Source organism: Cervus elaphus, chromosome 1 (genome assembly GCF_910594005.1).
Source record: "Cervus elaphus chromosome 1, mCerEla1.1, whole genome shotgun sequence".
Lineage (NCBI taxonomy): Eukaryota > Metazoa > Chordata > Mammalia > Artiodactyla > Cervidae > Cervus > Cervus elaphus.
In genome coordinates, this window is record NC_057815.1 from 76779880 (window position 1) to 76785879 (window position 6000).

General features: G+C 40.6%; 1 protein-coding gene across 1 annotated transcript in view; it reads right to left on the reverse strand.

Moving 5' to 3' along the window:
- Window positions 1–1269, reverse strand: part of CCDC73 (coiled-coil domain containing 73) — a 154785-nt gene extending 153516 nt beyond the window's left edge. The window contains exons 1-2 of the mRNA XM_043908843.1: window positions 1258–1269; window positions 1002–1100 (exon numbers count right to left, since the gene is read on the reverse strand). The gene's annotated coding sequence lies outside the window, so the exon portion shown is untranslated. The remainder of the gene's footprint in view (window positions 1–1001; window positions 1101–1257) is intronic.
- Between the last annotated feature and the right edge of the window lie 4731 nt (window positions 1270–6000).

The window sequence follows — 6000 nt, forward strand, 5'->3', positions numbered from 1 at the left end:
AAACCAACCCTGAAACCAGGTAGGGTTATCATAAACACTCAAATTGGCTAAAGAGATAACAGCAAAGAGAACTGTGAAGGCCTGCAGAAAAAATTCCACCCACACAGTATTTGCTGATTTTCATGTTGGAATATTTCAGCAATGGTTTTCCATTCAAGGTACAAAACAAAAAAAGCCACAGACATTTATAACCAACGAAAAAAAGCAAATAATCAAAAATACAAAAATCTAAGGGGAAGAGCCTTAGTGGAATCTTCACACTTTTTAAAGATCATTACAAATCTTTCTGGAGTTTAGTAAAACAAAGAAACATAATAATAAGTATATGGGTTTGGTTCAATATGAATTTATTAAGTAACTTCTACATACAAAATCAAATGCTTTACAGAACAGATGGGGAATCTTAGTTCCTCAACCAGGGATGGAACCCTTGCCCGCTACAGTGGAAGCCTGGAGTCTTACTGGACTGCCAAGGAAATCCCCTAAGTGAACTAATTATAAAGGTTCCCATAAATGCCTTGAGAGACATCACTGTCTAAACGTAAAGCTAAGAGGAAGATTAAGACAGTAACATGAGTTATTTAAACCCACAACTCGACATCATCAGGATTAGGCCAGCCATTTCCTCAGGGAGACTCCATTTCAGTCAGCTTGCGCAAAGCACTTCAGAATAAAATTACCCTAAGAATACAGAAAACCGGAGAAATTTTCCTTGAGAATGCACGCACTTCAGTAACTGCCCACAGCCCTAGAAGAATTTTTGCACGATACTTCAAATATTATGCAAAGTAACATCCACCAAAGAAAATTTAGACTCATCATAGTCTGAAATGATACTTTGAACACCAAACTCCTTCTAAATTTTTCACAAGAGTGACAACATGATTACAGATTCTAAAATGCAAACGTGATGTTTACAAACAAAACAACCCTAAAGCACACATATAGGATGGATGCGGCTACCCTTCCCTATAACGAACACACAAGACCCACGTACTAACCTGCAGCCTCCACAACGTTTTCAGGAAATGCCACGAGAAGCCCAAAGAGAGAGCGGCCCAACAGTGCAGGACCCTCCCAGGTCTGGCGGGTGGAAGATTCTAGACGACACAACGCAAAAATCAGGGGACCTGGGGGCAAGTCAAATACCCTGAGCAGCCTGAGATGCAGGTCAAGCTCTTAAATGGACCTTAGGCGAAAAAGAATCGGGACTGCCTCGAAACAGTCACCCTCAAGCTATTGACCACTCCGAGTTACCTCAGTCGAAGGCTTCTATCGCCCCGTCGCCCCCATGCTTCCGGTTCGCCTTACAGTACTTCCGGTTTTCATTCCTCTGGATCCCTAGTTGAGCGAGGGTGGAGAATCTTGAACACCTGGGGCAATACGATTGATTTTTTTTTGTTTGTTTGGTTGTGTTTAAGAGAAAGCTCCTGGAAACTTATCTCTGGATGTTCCATGTTTTTCTTTGTTCCCTCTAAGTATTGATTTACATATCCATGTTAAAAAAATAAAAAAAATAAAAAAAAAATCTTGGGATCCTGTTTGTGTTTCTGAGAGTGAACGGGTTCACAGCTGACAAGCATCCGACAGAATCAGCTTGCAAGGAGATTGATGAGTGGCAGCCGTGTGTGTCACGGTGCATGATCTCAAGTTTTCAGCCTGAGACCTCCTGAGAAGAGAAAAAAAATCTTTGAAAAGATAAAGTGAAACCTAATAGGAGCAATAGGAACTGCGAAAGCGGACAGGAGAAAGAGGGAGCCCTCACTGATTTTTATATACTTTTTATGTTTGAATCAGGTGGAAGTATTATCCATGCAAAAAATTAAACGTTGATTTTAAGTGCAATAATAAAGAGATAATGACGACACCTATTCCAGCACCTAACTAATATAGAATACAATATATATCAGGCCTCCTATCTATAGTTTTTGCTCTGTTATCAAAATCTGAAAGAAATGGTTCCTGTCCTCAAATTTTTAACCATATCTGCAGGTAAAAGTCTATCTGGAACTCTCTTTTAACTCTCTCACTTCCTTTAGGTCTTTGCCCAAATGTCACCATTTTAGGGAGACCTTGCTTGACTACCCTAAATAAAACAGTAACACCCATACATGTAGCCTACTACCCCTTTCCCTTGCCTTTTTTTTTTTTTATGTAAACAGTGCCCCTGAAATGAAACTTTGTAATAAACTGCACTATTGGCTTCCCTATTGGGCTTCCACAAGGTCTTGAGTTTCTTTGTTTTGTTGGTGGAGCTGCAGGGCTAGCTTGTGGGATCTTAGTTCCCGCACCAGAGACTCAACTCAGGGGCACAGCAGCGAAAGCAGAGTCCTAAGCATTGGACTGCTGGGAATTCCGCCACCCGCCTCTTGCTTTAGACTCTGGAACACAATCACCAGCTAACATGGTATGTTTGTCTATTGTCTATATCCTGAAACATAAGTGCCATGTAGGCAGAGACTAGTTTTGTTCACTTTTAAAAAAATATTTTAAACTGAAGTATAGTTGACCTATGATATTATATGTTACAGGTGACATAGTGATTCACAATTTTTAAAGGTTATACTCCATTCATGAAAGTCAAAGTGTTAGTTGCTCAGCCGTGTCCGAATCTTTGTGACCACATGGACCATAGCCTGCTAGGCTCCTCTGTCTATAGAATTCTCCAGGCAAGAATACTGGAGTGGATAGCCATTCCCTTCTCCAGGGAATCTTCCCAACCCAGGGATCAAATCCAGGTCTCCCACACTGCAGGCAGATTGTTTACAGTTTGAACCATCGGGAAGCACATACTCTCTTCATAGTTATTATAAAATATTGACTACATTCCCGGTATTTTACTATATATCCTTGTATTTTATTTATTTTGTACATAATAGTTCGTACCTCTATTAATCCCTTGCCCCTTTCTTGCCCCTCCCCGCCTTCCCTCACCACAATGGTAACCACTAGTTTATCCCCTTTATCTGTGGGTCTGTTTCTTTTTCTTGTATTCAGTAGTTTGCTGTATTTTTTAGATTCCACATACAAATACAGTGTTTGTCTTTCTCTGTCTGATTTATTTCACTAAGCGTAACACCCTCCAAGCCCATCCATGTTGCTGCAAATGGCAAAATTTCACTTTTTTTTAATGCATGAGCAGTAGGCCCTTGTGTGTATATAATATATATATACCACCACTTTTTTATACATTCATCTATTAATGGACATCTAGGTTGCCTCCATACCTTGACAATTATAACTAACACTGCTATGACATTGGGGTTCACGTGTCTGTTCAAATTACTGCTTTATTCTTAAAGAGATGGGAATACCAGACCACCTGACCTGCCTCTTGAGAAATCTGTATGCAAGTCAGGAAACAGCAGTTAGAACTGGACATGGAACAACAGACTGGTTCCAAATAGGAAAAGGAGTACGTCAAGGCTGTATATTGTCACCCTGCTTATTTAACTTATATGCAGAGTACATCATGAGAAATGCTGGGATGGAGGAAGCACAAGCTGGAATCAAGATTGCCGGGAGAAATATCAGTAACCTCAGATATGCAGATGACACCACCCTTATGGCAGAAAGTGAAGAACTAAAGAGCCTCTTGATGAAAGTGAAAGAGGAAAGTGAAAAAGTTGGCTTAAAACTCAACATTCAGAAAACTAAGATCATGGCATCTAGTCTCATCACGTCATGGTAACTAGATGGGGAAACAGTGGAAACAGTGACAGACTATTTTGGGGGGGCTCCAAAATCACTGCAGATGGTGATTGCAGCCATGAAATTAAAAGACGCTTACTCCTTAGAAGAAATGTTTTATGACCAACCTACATAGTATGTTAAAAAGCAGGATATTACTTTGCCAACAAAGGTCCATCTAGTCAAGGCTTTGGTTTTTCCAGTAGTCATATATGGATGTGAGAGTTGGACTATAAAAAAAGCTAAAGAAGGCTGAGTGCCGAAGAAGATAAAAGAACTCTGTCAGGTTCTCTGGAGGCTAAAGATGAGTAAGTCTGTTCTTTCCTTTGATAAGAACTTTACTCAGCCCACATTCTTAGATATAGCTCTTAGATTAAATTCTCCTCCAGAACAGAGATTGTGGTGTTTCTCTCTCTATCCTCAGGGCTAAATGAATGAATAAATAGAAGAATGAGTGTTCTAGTAGAGATGTTCCCTGTTTAAGATGTAAACTACAAGAAATCATTTCTAGCCTCTTCACAGTGTAATCGAAATTGCTTAAAAACAATAAAAGGAGTGAGGAGATATCTATCATGAAGTGAAGTGAAGTCGCTCAGTCATGTCCGACTCTTTGCAACCCCATGCACTGTAGCCTACCAGGCTCCTCCATCCATGGGATTTTCCAGGCTGGAGTGGGTTGCCATTTCCTTCTCCAGAGGATCTTCCCCACCCAGGGATCAAACCCGGGTCTCCCACAGTATAGGCAGACGCTTTACTGTCTGCGCCACCAGGGAAGTCTTTCTATGATAGCTATCACAGAAACAGTTTAAAGAACAAGGTGGACAAATGGAAATCGAGGAAAGACTGGGAGAAGGAAAAAGAAAAAGCACTGTCTAGAAGGAATCAGTAGAAACAGAGGCTGACTTTATTTTTGGGGGGGCTCCAAAATCACTGCAGATGGTGACTGCAGCCATGAAATAAAAAGACGCTTACTCCTTGGAAGGAAAGTTATGACCAAACTAGACAGCATATTAAAAAGCAGAGACATTACTTTGCCAACAAAGGTCCATCTAATCAAGGCTATGGTTTTTCCAGTAGTCATGTATGGATGTGAGAGTTGGACTATAAAGAAAGATGAGTGCCAAAGAATTGATGTTTGTGAACTGTGGTGTTGGAGAAGAGTCTTGAGAGCCCCTTGGACTGCAAGGAGATCCAACCAGTCCATCCTAAAGGAGATCAGTCCTGAGTGTTCATTGAAAGGACTGATGTTGAAGCTGAAAAAACTCCAATACTTTGGCCACCTGACGCAAAGAGCTGACTCATTTGAAAAGACCCTGATGCTGGGAGATCGAAGGTAGGAGGAGAAGGCGACAACAGAGAATGAGATGGTTGGATGGCATCACCAGCTCAATGGACATGAGTATGAGTAGCCTCCAGAGTTGGTGATGGACAGGGAGGCCTGGCGTGTTGCAGCCCACGGGGTCCCAAAGAGCTGGACAGACTGAGCAACTGACCTGAACTGAACTGATAGTTCTATTTTTAGTTTTTTGAGAACCCTCCTATTTTCAAAGTAGCTGCACCAATTTACATCCCCACCTATAGTGAATGAAAGTTCCCTTTTCTCCCCATCCTCATCAGCATTTGTTATTTGTGTTCATAGTGATGACAGTCATTCTGACTGGTGTGAGGTGATATCACATTGTGGTTTTGATTTGCATTTCCTTGATGATTAGCTATGTTGAGCATCTTTTCAAAGGCTTGTTGGTCATTTGCATGTCCTAATTGGGAAAATGTCTATTCAGGTCTTCTGTCCATTTTTCAATCAGGTAGTTTGTTTTTTTAATGTTGAGTTGTATGAGCTGTTTATATACTTGGGATGTTAACCCCTTATCAGTCATAGCATTTGTAAATTTCTTCTCCCATTCAGTTGGTTGTCTTTTCATTCTGTCAGTGGTTTCCTTTGCTGTGTAGTTCTGTTCATTTTTGCATACCAAATTCTCAAACAATGCCTGGCACATAAATGCCAAATAAATGAATGGATGGAATACAACCCTTCACTCTGGTATATGCCAACTATAACAGCTATACTCTGATAATGCCTAGTATATACTGATAATTTACTGTGTCATACAATGAGCTAAGTGTTTCACATGTATTATCTTGTTTCAGTCTCCACAACAACACTGTTACTACATACCTTTTGCACATTAAGAAACTAAGGTGTTCAGAGAGGTTAAGGAATTGAATTTAATGACTTCTGATCTCCATATAAAGTGAAAGTGAAAGTCGCTCAGTCGTGTCAGACTCTTTGTGACTCCCTGGACTGCATGC